Source organism: Ursus arctos, chromosome X, assembly GCF_023065955.2.
Source record: "Ursus arctos isolate Adak ecotype North America chromosome X, UrsArc2.0, whole genome shotgun sequence".
In the NCBI taxonomy this organism is placed as follows: Eukaryota; Metazoa; Chordata; class Mammalia; order Carnivora; family Ursidae; genus Ursus; species Ursus arctos.
Genome location: NC_079873.1, coordinates 14633200 through 14650012, shown reverse-complemented (window position 1 = coordinate 14650012; position 16813 = coordinate 14633200). Strand labels below are relative to the sequence as shown.

At 46.2% G+C, this 16813-nt stretch overlaps 1 protein-coding gene and 1 non-coding gene across 2 annotated transcripts in view; one reads left to right on the top strand and one right to left on the bottom strand.

The window, feature by feature from the left end:
- The window catches only part of PPEF1 (protein phosphatase with EF-hand domain 1), a 122315-nt gene extending 106000 nt beyond the window's left edge, over positions 1 to 16315 (bottom strand). Inside the window, exons 1-5 of the mRNA XM_026480229.4 lie at positions 15503 to 16315; positions 15170 to 15415; positions 14691 to 14985; positions 13702 to 14033; positions 7324 to 7421 (exon numbers count right to left, since the gene is read on the bottom strand). The gene's annotated coding sequence lies outside the window, so the exon portion shown is untranslated. The remainder of the gene's footprint in view (positions 1 to 7323; positions 7422 to 13701; positions 14034 to 14690; positions 14986 to 15169; positions 15416 to 15502) is intronic.
- A 128-nt stretch (positions 16316 to 16443) lies between these two features.
- Positions 16444 to 16516, top strand: TRNAV-UAC (transfer RNA valine (anticodon UAC)). Its single transcript has one exon. It is a non-coding gene; the product is annotated as a tRNA-Val (tRNA).
- The last annotated feature ends 297 nt before the right edge of the window (positions 16517 to 16813 follow it).

The window sequence follows — 16813 nt, the reverse complement described above, 5'->3', positions numbered from 1 at the left end:
TACCCCTGGTTATTTACTCTAGAGAAAGCTTATATTCACACGAAAGCCTATACACAGATTCACACGGTCAAATACTGCAAACAACGCAGATGTCCTTCGGTGGGCGAACGGATGCACAACTGTGGGACCTCTGGACAACGAACTACTACTTAACAAGAAAAAGGAACAGGTTCTTGATACACACAACCTGGATGAATCTCAAAGGCCTTATGCTGAGTCAAAGAACCCCGCTTAAAAGGTCACATACATTTCTCTGACATTCTTGGGAAGACAACACCACAGTGATGTAGAACTGCTCAGTGGTTGTCAGGGTTTATGGGTGGGGGAGGGGTGACTACAAGAGGATAGCAAGAGCGAGTTTGGGGGGCAATGTTCTGTGTCCTGATTAGGGTGGTGGTTACACTAATCTAGCCATGTGTCCAGATTCACAAAACAGTACAAGTCGATTTTACTATACACGAATTTTAAAATAAAAAGCTTCAGATCTGGCTCTGGTTTAGTGCCTTGGGGTCTGCAAGATACAAAAGTCCCTGCGGGCTGATTTTGCCAAGGGCCTCCCTAAGTCCCAGCCAGAAGCAGCACCTTCTACTGTAAACTACAAGCACTAAGGAAAACACTGGCCCCTCCCTCCGACGTCACCGTTGGCTCTCTAGCCATGGGCAAAACTCAAAAAACAGAGATCCTAGCCACAAAACACACCCCAACCATTCTTCATGCAACCGGCACTTAACTGAGCATGTCCTAGCTACAAGGCAGAGATCCATCTCCCTTCCAGGTTCATGGTTGATCGAGGGACACAGGTCTGTCCACAAGTAATTTCAAGACAGGAGGTGCAGGTACAGAGGTAGCTCTTGAAATTATTTGTGGACAGGCCCGTGTCCCTCGCCATCCCCTGCTCTATTACGCCCCTAACCCCCCAGTCTCAGGAAACATTACTCAAATATAACATGCTCCCACGCTCCCTGGAATGCCTTTTCCCTCCTTTCATGTTCTATGAAGTATTTCCCCACTTGCCCTGGCAGAACTGATATCCTTCTAGACTCCAATAGTACATGGGCGAGGTAGGTTGGTGCCAGCTGTGATCATTCTTGTAAACCATAACAAAGAATTCACATTTTAACTCATCAGTCAGGGATTACAATTTCAAATGCTCGCATGGGCTGGGGCAGGTAAGATAAATGAATAAAGCAGCCTAGGTGGAAGCGATGGGACATTCTAGAGAGTTCTCGTCTAAGTGAGGCAGCTGCTACTTACTGGTAGCTCCCTCCTAGGCTGCCATGCAGAAATCCCGGCCCAGCGTTGCCCAATGTAATTTTTCAAGAGAAGCTGAACATATTTTTATGTAAAATCTCCCTACTTTTAAATGTCAGTATATTTCTGCAAATTTAGGGTGCCATCGATTATAAGGTACATCATTATTTTACGTACCAAGAAGAAAGAAAAAAAGCCACCCATCAAACCATGACAGTCTATCGATTTTAAGACACACTCCAATCTCAGAGGTGCGAAAATGTGAAAAACATGGACATCTTAGAATCAACGAAATGGAGTCATTCTCGTCTTCTCAAAACACCATACAGGCTCCAAGGACTGGATTCGGTGTGAGGCTACCACTGCGAACTGGATTTCTAAGCGATGGGAAGCCTGAGGGTAATCTGATTAGATTCAAGCTTGAGGAAGATCACTCTGCCGGTCAGATGATGAGGGACTGGGGAAAAGCCAGCCACAGGAAGACCAACAAGGAAGCCCTGGCAACAATCCAGGAGATGAGAAGGGCTGGATTAAAGTGGGTGGGGGGTTGCAGAGGAGGGGCCCAATGTGAAAGGATTTCCGGTAATAAATCCCACAGGTCCCGGACTGGGTATAGGGAGTGAGGGACGTTTCTAGTTTGAAATAATAGAGGGGTTAATCACTTCTTCGATATTTACTGGGTGTCTACCATATGCCAGGCATGATGCTGAGTGCTGCGTGTACCGTGTGGACAAGACAGACACCATCTCTGCCCTCTGGTCATTTACTGTCTAGTGGGCAATGCCATTAACTGTGGGAGAGTGTTAGCGGGTCCAGGGGTAGGACAGGAAGGGGAGGTGGAGAAAAATAACAAGTTCACATGTCCGGGCGGCAGCAGAAGCCTGAGTGTAGAGCCCAGGAAATAAATCAGGTCTACAGATTCTCATTAAGAGGTCATCGGGTTATGGACGACAATCAAAGCGGTTGGAGAAGATGAAACAGCCAGGGAGAGCTTGTAGAGAAAGAAGGCAAGAGGGGCGAAAGCAGAAGCCTGGGGAATGGAGACATTTAAAGGAAAGGAGGAGGAGGAAGGAACAAAGGAGACTAAAAAAGCAACAATCTGGAAAGGAAGAGGCCCAGGAGAGAGGGGTATCTGTAAACCAAGGGAAACAGGTATTCTCATATAATCCAATATACTTGCATCTATAATTACCGTGTAGAAGTAATTTACCTTGGCAATGTACAATTCAGATTCTTCAGAGTTATGGGTGTTCTGCATGAATGCCAAATAGGCTTATCAGAACTGTTCTTATTTAGAGAGTTGTGATATTTTTAAATATTGCCACAATCTGTTCCTTTAGCTTGTATGTGCTTGCGTTTTGCATGTATCTCAGTTTGACATCTAGCATGAGTCAATGGCAGAGTAATGGTAATTTCTTACTTCTTCTTATTTTCCCTCTGCAGGAGCTATAATCTGCCATTCCAAGACAAAAATAAAACAAGAATATACATTTATGCAACTGCCTTTCATATCCAGGCCCTGGAAATTGGGCAAAACTGATCTAGGCACACGGTGGAGTCCCCTTGCAAGATCGTCTTGAGCTTCTTGGCCTAGAGCTCTGTCGCAGGTGAGCCTGTGATGTGGTAAGACGCTCTGGTCCTCTGGAATTGCTCAGAAAGGTCCTTCATTTTATAGGAGAGGACACGAGGCCCACAGAAGTTAGGTGGCCTCCCCAACATTACAGTCTTACGATTTGGTGGCCAATACTCCTTCTACATCAAGGTGACTCCCCTCCACCCTATAAAGATCGCCCAAATATAAATTACAGTAAAGTAAATAAAATACATATTAAAGTATGATAAATTCCATACACAAAGCATAGAGTTTACCAGGGTTCGTTAAACAAACAGAGGAAGAAAGCTAACTTTCAATCAGATGGTTCCATGCCTACCCAGATTTCATTCAACTCATCTGCTCCATTAAGCATTCTTACCCTTCTCTCTAAGTTTTATCAGTTCTGCACTGGTTCAAGGAAAATAGACCCTAGATCTTCACTTTGTTGGTTGCTGAATCTTTCAGCCTGACCTGCAGGCTCAGGATACTATCCATTGTCACACTTATAGGTCTTACTTAAAGAGAATTCCTCAGCTTCACCTGGAATTTTCCAGAGGTAAATTCTAGAATGATTCTTTAATAGGTTGCCTTAGCAACCCCACAATGTCAGATGCAGACATGACAGTACCTGCCAACAGAATGTGAACAACACAAGCTGGATGAGAGAACCACTTCCTGTTTATCGGAAAGACAGATTCCAGGTTCCTCAAGCTTTCTTTCTGCCACCATTTGCCTTCCTCAACCATTTTTGCATCATGAACACAGAAAACAAAGAACAGTTGGTTTCCTGGAGGAACGTCGAAAGTATTAGCTAAAACAAGGCCTGGGAAAGATCCATGGCTTTCTTTTCAAACCCTTGCTGTTATTGCCCGAGAGGACTAAGTGCTCATTGTGAAGCCTTCAAAAAAGTTTTCAGAGAATTTTCTTTAAGAGCACTTTTTCTTGTCTTGGTTTCATTCATTTATTTATTCAACAAATATTTGTTGAGCATCCAAGGTGTGCCAGGCGCTGTTCTAGACCCTGGGGATATACCAGTTAACAGAACTGACGAGTTCCCTTCCCTCATGAAGTTTATAGCCTAGTGGGGGAAGTAAACATTAATTAAATACTCATAAAAATAAATGTGAAATTGCAAAGGAAAAGTACATATATTATGAGAGTGAGTCAGGAGGTCAAGCAAATAAATGCTTATCAGAGAAAGTAAGCTTTAACCTGACATCTAAAAGACAACTATGGATGAGTTAGGTGAAGGTGTTGATAGGGGGAAGGAGACAAGCATGCCCTTAAGAGTAGTGACCTGGAGTAAATAACTGAAATCTATGATTTAGGAACGTCCAAAGGAGAATCTAGGGTTTAATATAGGTTTTAAGTTTACCAAACATGCAGTTAGTATTTTTGCCAATATTCCAAAGAGTACAAGATCTGTGAGTCTCATTTACATAAAACTCCCTAACGCTTCTCACACTTTAATGTGCTTATAAATCACCTAGAGATTTTGTTAAAACACAGATTCCTGGGCCTGGCCCCTAGAGGTTCTGGTTCAATAGGTCTGGAGTGGTGCTCACGAATCTGTATTTCTAATAAGCTCCCAAGTGATAGTGAAACATGCTTTGAGTGGCACTGCTCTCTAACACAGTATGATTTTTATTTGTTTAAATCTCCATTTCTTTGTGAACCCACTCCTTCATAACTTTTAAAGTCAAACTACATTCTACAATGTTCTTATGATTTTTCTGATCAATTCAGTAGTATTACCAAAACAAAAAATAAAAGTGTTGTGATATATAAATAAAATAATGCCATAAGCTAAGGATCTCAAATATTTGGAAAGAACGAGAGAAATAAAAATTATAAGCAAACTGAGGTATTAGTAATGTCGTGACATTTCATTGATTTACCCAAGTGAGCTGGATTGTTATTCTTACAGAGTGAATTTCTGATTTACAAAGCAGTTTTAAGGAAACGTCATATAAATTAACCTGATGTAACTGAGGATAGGAAACTTCTACATGTGTAATGACTCTTTAACAGGTTCACTTTATTTTTGAATGAAGCTCTGGATTTTATATCACATGAGATGAAAATAACCTTTGCAGGGGACAGAGGCAGGCCACCCCAAAATGTGCCCCTTTGACACACAGATTATTTCCAGCTAAAAACAATTGGGGCCCCAAAAGACACATAAAGAAACTTCAACCTTCCCCCTAACTGCGTAAAAGAATTTAGATAGAGGACCTGCTCCAGGAAGAGAGCTGTCACCATAGCTAACTGTATCATGATGTGAACCAGGTACAGTGGGCACGAAGGAACCTAGCAAGGCCTGTTTAATCAAATTCCTCTCTATGTCCCATTGTTTCCGAGCGGCCCAGCAAACATTTGTTTGCCCAGCATTTACTCTTTTCATCTTCCTGTGAATTGCTTCCCTTCCCTTTGAAGTCCCAAGCTCCTGCCCCCTTCTCCTTGGTTCAGGATGACATATAGACCTCATCACGCCTGTCTTTGGGATCTCACGTCTGTGTGGATTTCCTGCATGTACATAATTCAGTTTTATTTTCTCCTGTTAATCTGCTTCATGTCAGTTCAATTCTTAGACAAGCAGGAAGAACTTTGACGGGTATAGAAAGATTTTTCCTCCCCATTGCCTCCCTTTTAGGTCTGCTTCTTACTACCAAACACAATTCCTGCTGATATGTCATGTTCCTGTTGGTGTGGCTATGTGAAAAAGACACTACGAAAACAAGTTGGTGAGAGATCCAAGATTTCTATGGATTATTTTTCCTGAGAAGGTTGTGAAATATAGGGCCTATTGTCAGTTTTTAAAAATTAAAAATGAAGTCTTCTGTGCACGGAAGAGTAGGAGGATTAGGAAAGGGAACCAGGAGTAAGTTCTTGTTATTTCATAAAAATATCAGCTCTGCTACTTAACAGCTGCGTGTGAATTTGAGGAAATTACATTACCTCTCTGTGCCTGTTTCTTAGAAAACTGGGATATAAAAGAAAGAAAGAAAAGAAAAGAAAAGAAAAGAAAAGAAAAGAAAAGAAGAGAAAAGAAAGGGAAGGGAAGGAAGGGAAAGGGAAGGAAGGGAAAGGAAAAGGAAAACTGGGAGAGTAATAGTACCACCACACTGGTTTAAAGTAAGGAATAAATGAGTTAATATATATCATGGCAGCCTAGTTAGTTGCCTAACCAATATCCATTCTCCCTTTCTTCCTTACAAGTAAAATCTCAATTTTGTTCTAGGTGGCAATGGGCTTAGCCAACAAAATTTGATTGGCTAGGTTCCCTTGCAGTTAGGGGTGGTCATGTGACACAGATCTGGACAGCAGGATGTAAGCAGAAATCTACTGGCTGAGGCTCCCAGAAAAGCTATTTTCCTGATTAAGAAAAAAAAAAAAAAAGACAAGATTCAGTTGACATGAGCCCTTTCCTCTTTGCCTGGAACCAGGATGCGAAGTCTAAAGGAGGAGCAGCCTTCTTGTGAACATTAGGAAGACAGCCTCATGGTGAGAATGATAATGCAGAAAGGTTGAAAGATGAGCTGGAGACATGGTCTCGTGACTTCATATCACATGGGATAAAAACGAACTGCTCTGTGTTAAGTCCTTGCTATTTCACTTACCTTATTACCTGAAGCCACACACATTCTCTAACCAGTATACCTATAAAACAGTTTGAGTAGTGCCTAGCTCATCGTTAGTATTCAATAAAGGTTAGCTGTTGTTACTATTATAATTTGCACAGCATTCTGTGCCCTAACCAGATGGCTAGCAAGTATTCCCCTCACTTCCTTGCAATAGTACCCCAATTTTCCTTTTTGAAATCAACCCTCTCCCTCTTCTCAGCCCTGTGGTTTCCATGGCATTGACATCACCCCGTACTCTAAGTATAGGCCCTGGGGGCGCCTGGATGGCTCAGTTAGTTAAGCATCTGCGTTTGGCTCAGGTCATGATCTCAGGGTCCTGGGATGGAGCCCCACATCGGGCTCCCTGCTCAGCGGGGAGTCTGCTTATCCCTCTTTCTCTCCCTCTGCCCTTCCCCCAGCTCATGCGCACGCTCGCTCTCTCTCTTGCTCTTAAATAAATAAAATCTTAAAAAAAAAAAAATGTATAGGCCCTGATGGGCTTAAGCCAATCAGCATGAGCCCCCTTCCCAAATAACAGTGATTGTCAAGGGCTGGGCCCTTAACTCAGGCCTCAGGCAGTGAGCACCTCAATTTTACTTGGCAAAAAAGAGTGTTCAGGTGGGCATGTAGCTGAAGACTGGCAATATAAGTGAATCTCGGGGCTCCTGGAGAGAGCGCTGGGACACAGACTCACTGTCACGCCCCAGGTGTGGTGCTCTGAGCAAGGCTGTCACCATGAGGACAGCGGGTGTGCCGGTGTGAGGGGTACAACTGGCACCTGGAGAAGGGTGACCAGTAGAGGGCAGGGAAACGGGGCTGGAGCCTTCCATCGGAAATCTCTGCATGAAATTTTACCTTACGAATTTTCAAGTCACATTCATTTGAGACTGGTTTTGCCAACTTGATTTGGATTCAATCCTCTGTCACTTGCGACCACAAGATTCCTTCTGACACTGTCAGATGGGGAAAGAAAGAAAAAAAAAAAAGAATAATTTAACATAAGGATTATAGACTTTAAACTTTCCAAACTCTTGCCTGCTGCATCTATTTAATCGAATCTAAGGTCAAGTACAATGTAAATTCATATCCAAATCGCCTTTCCGAAAGAAAGGAACCAAGCAATAAAATCTGCAATTTGCAACTGTGCAAATTCTTTCATATTTGTTTTCCAAAAGAAAAAACCCAGGTAATTGAAAGTGTTTTATTTTTGTTTTGTTTTTTTTAAAAACATGTCCAGGACAACTCCTTTAAGAATAGATGTGTATTTGGGTTTTAGAATGAACGTTGGACCCAGAGACTGACACTGGAAACCTGTAACTAATACTGAAATAATATTCACAGACAGTTGTCATGGCAGCCTGCTCATGCTGCACAAAATAGAACCCACTGCATTTTAACAGGATTTATCAGAGGAAAGCTGCTGGCCTGCAGATAGCCTCTAACTGAGTTAAACAACCTGCTAATTGGTTTTATTATTACATTAGCCCTCAGACTATACCCTAATTATATTCCCCCTCAAATCACAAATATTTAAAATCACTAATAAAAACCCATAATTTTTGTTTAACACCTGCATCACTCTTGAAATCTTTCCATCGGACTATGAGGAACAACTTAGAGTCCCATTGTACGCACTGTTGAATCACCTTGTAAATCTAAAGAAGACAGTAAGTGTTGGGCAAGTGGAGGGAATAACCGATTTCATTTCTGTCAACAATTAGCACTGGCTAGATCTTGCTACCAGATATTTCCTTTTAAGTGGGGTTCTGTAGGAGAGGGGAGTGGCCAAATTGTTCTGTGCTCAGTTACAAAGTCCCAGGGGAGTGACTTTAGAAACCAGTGGTGTTTCAAGACATATAAAAGAGGGAGGTGGAGACAAAGTATTTTGATCTGATCTATTCCTCTCCTGGGTGGCCATCTCTACCAAATTTAAGCTCATTGGTTGTGATTGGATGTGACTGTGGGTGATTTTAGAGATAGCTGGTGCTGAGAGGAACACCAGGTAAGGCCATCTTTACTGTTAGGCTTTTCACATATCACCCTGTCCCCCTCTCCCCTTTGTCTTCTCTTGAGTCTCTACTTTAAGAGAGAGGAGACAGGGTCTATTAAAATTCAATAACTTCCTGAGTTAGGAAAACAACATCAAACCATTATCATCCATTAACAGCTTGGAACAAATCAGTCCTTTGGGTGAATTAATGTTCTTCAAACCCCTTGAGATGGGGCATGTCATACACTTAAAAAAAAAAAAACAACAAAACCACCTCCCACACTACCCAGTGCTGTGCTCCTAGACATATTGCAGACATGTAATAATAAACAACTTCTACCAAGAGACTGCAACACAGAGCAGTCCCTCAGTAGCTGGTGGGCAGATTAGAGACATTGCCAAAATGATACCGGAGACATCTGAGGGTGAGAAATGTGGAAGTGTTGAATCGGTAGGTATATATTTCCCCTTCATGTAACTGAAACTCCTACTAAACAATGGCCTTACAAATTAGGGGTTTTATTTTTCACATGAAACAAAGAATCTGGAAGTATGAAATCTGGGGCTGGGACCCAGGCACCTTCTTTCCTTCAGCCAAGTCACATAGCTTTCTTATTCAGAATTGTCAACTCATGTTCACAAAGTGGCTGCTCTACATCCAACATCCACATTCGCATTCCAGGCAGAAAGTAAACAACTAAGGGCAAAATGAGGCATACCACCTGAGTCTACCTTCTTTTAAAGAAATGGTTCTGGAAGCCCCCCTGCTTCCAAACATCTCATGGCCAGAATTGTGCCTCGCAGTCTTTTTCAGCTGCAAGGGAGCCTGGGAAATCAAGCTGTTTTAGCTGGCTACATTGCCAAATGAAACAAAATCAGGCAGTGCAGTGTAGAGGTTAAATGCAGCCCATGGAGCCAGATGGCCTGGGTGTAAAGCCCTGCTCCTTTATTTACTAGCTGTACAACTTCCACAAGTCACTTAATTATTCTATGCCTCCATTTTCTCATCTGTAAGCCAGGCATAACAACCTTTTCTCTCAGGGTTCTTGTGTGGATTAAATGAGTTAATCTGAGCAAAGAGTTTAGAATGGTCTCTAATACATAGCAAGTACTATACAAGGGTTTATTCTTATCTTTATTACTGAGGAAAAGAAGAAGAATGAATTGGGGGTAAGCAACCAACAGTACCCCAGATGTGTTGCCCACTCTCGACCTCTATGTGTCCTGGCTACCGTGCTCCATGTGAGCAAGTACCCCGCTATGTTTGAGACCTGTTGGCTCCCAAGATGCACTGAAACCAAAAGCCTGCCCTGCCGGAAGAGGCTGTTTCCCCATTTCCTGGGAACTGAGGGCGACCAAAACTTCCAAGTATCTGAGACAGGACAGCACCGCCAGCCACTGTGCTGATGCCCACCCATTTTAGATGACTCATCAGGACTCCTTCTACTGCAAGTGTCAGTGAACCAATTCCAGCTGGCCTAAGCAAAACCAGGAATGCATTCTTCCAATAACTGAGGCGTCAATAGGCGTGTGTAAGGCTTGGCTTGCTGGAGGCCTGCCAGGACGGCATCCAATCGTTCTCTTTCTCAGCTCTCACCCCTTGCTCCGTGCTTGGGCTTCAGGCAGGCAGCAGATGTCTTCATGCTTCGTGTTCACTAACTTCTCCATTCGCCACATTTGACCCCCACCTCCTCAAAGGAGAAACAAGACGTTCACTTTCCCAGCCTCTCTCCGGGCAAGAGCACAGGGATGTAACTTAGGCTCCGCCAGAGACCTCACTTAAGAGGGCAGCACAAGGGGTCAAGGGGTTATGAAATCCATCTTGTGACAACGTTAGTGACAGAGGGGTTCAGTTTTCCGAGACGCAGGGCCCCATCACTGGCTGGAGTTGCTGCCTCTGTACTCAGAGGGAGAGCAGTGGGCGTCTTGGCAAAGTGCAGCCCCGCGGTGAGATTAAGACATTGTTCCCGGCTTTGGAGTCTCTGAGGCCTTTTTGGAGACACTCTGCACCACCGACTATCTTTTAATAAACTCATTTTCTTGTGAAACCAGCAGAAGTGTTGAATCCACTTAGATGATGTTAGGTTTTGGTAACAAACGACCCAAAACCTTTGTGGCTTACCATGATCAAGGTTTACTTTTCACTCTGGTGCCATGGCCAGTGTAGGTTGGCTGCAGTTCCGTCACCTGGGGTCTTTTCTCTAAGACTCAGGCCAACCTCTCTCTGAGCATTGCTGTTCCCATAGCAAAGGGGAAACACTGAAGTAGCCAATCACCAGCTGGCTCTTCACACTTGTGCTTCTGCCCACATTGATCGGCCAAAGCAAGTCACTCGGTCAAGCCTATGGCGGGGGGGAAGGGTGTAAAAATCCCACACGGGGAAGAGCAGTGAGTACTGGGAACAAGAGGGTTCTGCTCTATGCAACTAAGAGTCCGGTCTGACACACCGCAATAATCAGGCGGCAGCAGAACCTCCAGCCTCTGGATAACCTCACGTTCAAGTCAAGGATCGAGGAACAAAGAAATGTCTCTTCTCAGAGTGCAGGTAAAAGCCCCAGGATCAGCTCTGATTGGGGGTAACTGACCCCGCCTGAGTCATCCCCAACCCTGAAGAGATTCATTCGAGACGTATTTATTGGACCCTTACTATGTATCGGGCACTACTTGGGCTCTGGGGAACGTAACAATGAACAGAACCAAATCCACACCTTCATGGAACTTTCATTCTGGTTGAGGATGGCGGAGGACAAGCAACAGAATGAGTAAGTAAATATCCGGCAAATGAGATGGGAGTAAGTGTTACAAAGAAAAATAATGCAGGGAAAGGGGGGATACTGCATCTCCAGTATGAAGAAGGGGCGGAAAGAGTAATTATAAGTAGGGCAGCCAAGAGAGGCCTTGCTGACAAGATATTTGGGCAAATACCTGAGCAAGGTGAGAGAGTGAGCAATGGGCTGGCCTAGGAAAAGAGCACCCAAGGCTGACAAAACAGCAGGTTCAAAGGCCCTGAGGCAGAGAGGCCCAGTGTGTTTGAAGAACAGCAAGCAGCCAAGTGTGGCTGGAGTACACAGTAAAAGAAAAGGCAAAGTAATAGGATTTGTGATCCGAGAGGTAACGGACAGGGGAAAGGGCACACCACACAGGGCCTTGCGGGCCACTGTATGGCCTTGGTTTTCACTCCAGCTACGGTGAGGAGCTATTGGAGGGTTCTGAGCAGAGGAGTGACATGATCTAACTTACCTCTTAAAATGGTCACTCCGGCTACTGTGCAGAGAATAGTCCGTAGGGAGGAAAGGGCAGAAGCTGGGAGGCCAGGATATGAGGTGTTCGGCGATGACCCAGGCCCAATGGGATGAAGGCCTTGACTGGTGTGGCAGCAGAGGAGACGCAGAAAGTGACTGATCAGATTCTACCTAGGTCTTGAAGGGCAAGCCAAGAGGATTTGCTAATAGGATTAGATCTGGGGTATGAGGAAAATAAGAATCAAGTATGATTCAAAGTTTTGGGCCTCAATAGGTGGGAAAATGAAGCTGCTCTTATCTGAGATAAAGCAGAGAGAGGGGGGCAGACGGAAGGTGGCCGTCAGGAGCTTTGCAGCAGCTCTGATAGGCCATCCAGGTGGTGGGAACGAACAGAGAAGAAGTCCAGGTGCAAAAGTGACTGCGAAGGGAAACAAAGATCGGGGGAGGGCGGTATCCTAAAAGCCAGGAGGGGAAAGCGCTTCCAAAAGGAGAGGCATCGGAGGGAGTGCCTACAGACACATCTTCCTAGGAGTTCTGCTGCAAAGGAGAGCAACAACAACAAAAAACACCCCTGAACTAGCTGGAGGCAGAAAGGGGATCAAGAGCTCGTTTTAATGCTGAGAGACATTACGGTGCGCTCGCAGGTTCACCAGAAGGAGACGACAGGGAAGGTAAATAAAGACGTGGGAGAAAGGGGACTTGTTGGAGTGATTTCCTGGAGTAGGCAAGAGCAGGTGGCGGGCTGGATTTCAAGGGGAAGGCGGACAATTCGTCTAGGGCAGGATTTCTCAAGCACGGCACTAGGGACATTCGGGAGCGGGTAAGCTCGGCCGTGAGGGGCCGTTGCGTGCACGGCAGGGTATTTCACAGCAGCCCCGGCTCCACCCCCGAGACGCTGGCAGCACACCAACCCCGGCACCCACGCTGTGACAACGGAAAGTGTCTGCAGACATCACCAAATGGCCCCCAAGATTCCACCCCAACCAGGAGACATTTTGGGTGGTCACAACTGGGGGGACGGGTGCTGGGGCATCTAGTGGGTAGAGGCCGGGGATGCGGTGAGGCATCCTACGGGGCACAGAACGAGCCCCACGACCGAGAGTTACTCAGTCCCAAATGTCAACACAGCTGTTGAGAAGCCCTGATCTACAGAAGAGGCCTGGTGTAGATCTGTGATCACGCAGATACCAGCGGGTGCGCAGCGGTGGTGGGGACTCGTGGAAGTTCTCTTCTCAGGGCTTCCAACTCTTTACTGAAAACCAGTTCATCAGCTGAGAGGCTGGGGAAGGAGGTACAGGAAGTTCAGGGAGAGAAGATAGGAAACTGTCCTTTGGGAGAAGAGGAGAATGAAGGACATAGATGCAATTCTAGGCTACATTAAGGGTTCACTTGAGGTAAGTAGTCAAGAATTTAGTGTGAAATCAGTTGACCTGGATATGTGTTCGTCTCTGGGCCATATACAAGGGGAGAGTACAGAGAGAGCTGGACTTGACAGACTGTGGTTTTGTCAACAAGAACAAGCAACAAAAGGGCAAACGAGTGCTAAAAATGACCACAGAAGTTGAGCCGGGTGAGAAGACAGAGGAATATAAATGACTATGAAAAGATAGGTGGGCAAAGAGCAACGAATATCAAATATCCATTCCAATAAGCTAATTTCAAATGTTTCAAACTTGAGCTTCAAAAGGGAGAAAATTAAGGTGAGCTGACATTCTAAGGTAATGACTTATTTTCTTAGTAAATACTGGAGCACGATACTGAAAGACAGATTATAACCATTTCTAAATGCAATCAGATAAACAGCTTCCTAAGTCAGCTCAGTGTTTGGGGTGGTGGTTTCTTTGGTTGAGTTGCTCTCCATCAGTAAAGCCATGCGCTGGGGAAGCCACACCAAACGTCTGAGAAATCAGGAGACTCCAAAGTTTGAAGGGACTTCTAGTCCTTATTTACTAGTTTGTTGATGGATTTGACTTACAGTTGTTCAGATGCTTCTGGGCTTACCTCGGGGGAACAGGCCTCACAAATCTGAATGAACTGCCTGAAGTGCCAAGCAAAACTGTGGCCATCTGAAAGGCTGTCCATGACACTGACGCTTTCAAGGTGAAAGTCACCAATGGTTGTTTCCAGGTAGGCGTTTGTTTCCTGCTTTTGAGGACTTCATCTTAAAATTACAAAGGAGAGGCACCTGGGTGGCTCAGTCCGCGGAGCATCTGACTCTTCGTGCTGGCTCACGGCCTGATCTCAGGGGCGTGAGATCGAGCCCCGCTTCAGGCTCCATGCTCTCCAGGGAGTCCGCTCAAGATTTTCTCCCTCTCTCAAATAAATAAATAAATCTTAAAAAAAAAAAAAAACCAAAATAAAATTACAAAGGAAAAAAATAAAAGGTATCCATTATCTCCCTGAGTGCATACGAAATATTACAAGAAATCAAGGGCACTCTTAAGGGAATAACATGTAGCCTTTGCAGACATGGGCCTCCTGAAATCACTTAGGTAGCAGAAGACTGAGTAGAAGCGGAATGGTCTCAAGCAAGGCATTCAGACTCATCGGCTTTAACTGCCTCAGCTGAAACATGAAGAGAGTAATACTTTTCATGGCTACCTCACAGGAGTGTATGTGAAAGTGCTTGTAAACAATAGAGATTGTGACTATACTTTGAGGGCAGCGGGGAAGTGGAAGTGGAACAAAAGTCTCCCTCCTTGTCAGAACGGAAAAAAGGCACAGGAGTTTTTCACTAAAGGCAGGAACCTATGTGGCATGCATCAGAGGTGCACCAGCTTCTTTTCTACGTGGGGCGTGTGTGGGAACTTGGCCAAAGCTTGCACTCAGAGAACCCATCCTTTAGAGCAAGGGCAGACAGAAAGCTGGGGACAAGCAAAGCATTCCCTAGAGAAAAACCAAAACACAACTGTGAGTGTTATTTCAGGCCTAATTCGCGGCAGCCTTGTTCTGCACCGACAGAGGTTTGGAAACAGGTGGGATATACTTACTGTTGGGCATCCTGGGAGTCATTATGGGTCATGGACTAGCAGGAAACGTTGAGCTTTCGTGAATCCATCCTCCTGCTGGTGGCTATCCACTCGTGGTCATCTGCATCAAGTGCTCAAGAGGCCTCGAGAAAGGTATCAACAAAAAGGCATTTTGCAACGGGCCCCATGATGAATATTACGGGGAGCTCAGTAGGAGGTAGGAAGCCTGGTAGTAGAGAACCCAAGCACCAGCTGCAGGCCTGCCTCTACTCCTGCGGAAAACATACATGGCAGGTAACGGCCTCCATCTGCCCACCTGGAAAGGAAGGATAACATTTAGACCCAGAGGGAAAGTAGGGGTGTCTACTCCAACCCATGCATTTCTACAGAGGAGGTCACTGAGGCCTGGGAGGTGAACTGAAGAGCACATAGCAAATGAGTAACCAGGGCAGGACTAGAATCCAGATTATGCCTCCCAGATTAGTATGCCTTCCACCCACCTGTTTCTTTCAGGGGTCTTTTCAGGAAGACTGGAATTGGCTGAAGGGGATGCTTTCATACAATCAGTACCATTTCTCCGTCATTCTGCCGGCTTCAGGGGAAGACGCCAGGGAAAAAGACAGCCCCAGCCTTCAGCCATGTTCAACTCGGCACTTAAAAACGCCCGCCAAGTGGTTTTCGGTGGGTTTTCAAGCTTGAGGGTGGTGAGCAATCCTAGGACGATGACGAAGATCCACCCAAAAGCACTGGGGACGGCAAAGGACACTGACAATGAAAACTAAGAAGCGAGACCACACAGGAGCCCTTCGTAGTGGAGGGTTCCAGCACCTTACCGGGGCCCACAGTCCGGGAAGCACAGCCACAGGTTCGCGGGCCGCGGCCTGTGCAGTCGCAGGGTCCGGCGCTGGGCTCAATGCTCTGCTTATCACCGTTTTGGAGTTCCGAGTAACTCATGAACAAGGAACCTGGCATTTTCATTTTGTACTGGGCCCCTCAAATCTTGCGGCGGGTCCCGCTTCATCACCCTCAGCCGGAAAGGGGTGGCCCGTCTACACCGCCCTTCCCCCTCCCCCCCAGCCCAGACAAAGAGGGGCCAACTAAAGTCCTGCAACTTCCAGCCCCCGTGGGCGGCTGGGGGCGGGGGGGAGAGGAGGAATGCTGTGAAAATGTCAGGGAGCATTAGGAGCCTACATCCTCGGGCAAGGGGCCCAGCGGCCTCTTCCAACCCCCGCAACATAAATGCCTGTAAGACAGTGACCCCCGGCCCACACCCAAACCCAGCGCTGCCTGAATCTTTGGCTCTAAGTGGCACTCCTGTCCGCCCTGCTCCGGACTAAGGCCCCCAGCGCTGCGGGCAGCGGCTCAGGGTGCCCAGGGCTAAACGCGGGGAGCGCGGGTCCCTCCGGAGCTGAGGGAAGCTGCCAAGAGCGGTCGTGGCCGCGGCACCGTCCGCTTCCGCCCGCGGGGCGGGTCCCGCCGACCTCGCAGCTGAGAGAAAGTTTGGGACGGCTGACTAGCGGCGCGGCCCTCAGGAGGGTAACCCCAGCCCTGGCCTCGCCCTGGTCACAGGGGTGACGAACGTGGTGGGCAGGTTGAGCGAACCGCCCAGACCCCACAGCCAGAGCCGGGGACTTGGCCGCGAACACCCTCTCCGGCAAGTGGGGCGGAGCCACGGCGGAGGTGGAGCTCCGGCCGAGGGGCGGGTTTTGAGCGGAGGCGCTGTTTCGGATGTGAGACTATGAATAAGCTAATGATGCCACCGCTCTACCGGGAAGGTTCCATAGTGTAGTGGTTATCACGTCTGCTTTACACGCAGAAGGTCCTGGGTTCGAGCCCCAGTGGAACCACGGTGGCAAAGTTCCTTTTCTCTTCCACTTCAAATACTCTGAGTGCGCGGTCAAAAAAACAAAAAGCAAGACGAAGTTCATTTCTTCCTTCTTTAAAAATAACATCTGTTTTACTTTTCTATTTGGGGACTTTTTTTTCCATTTGGGGACATTTACATTTTTTTTCTTAGTTTTTAATTCTTTTTTTTTTGGGGGGGGGACATGTTTTTATCCCAGAAGCATAATGACAAATACCCTCTCCTCCCATCAGCAACCGCAGAGGTGGGCGCCTGGTCGTGTCGTAATCCCGAGGACGCC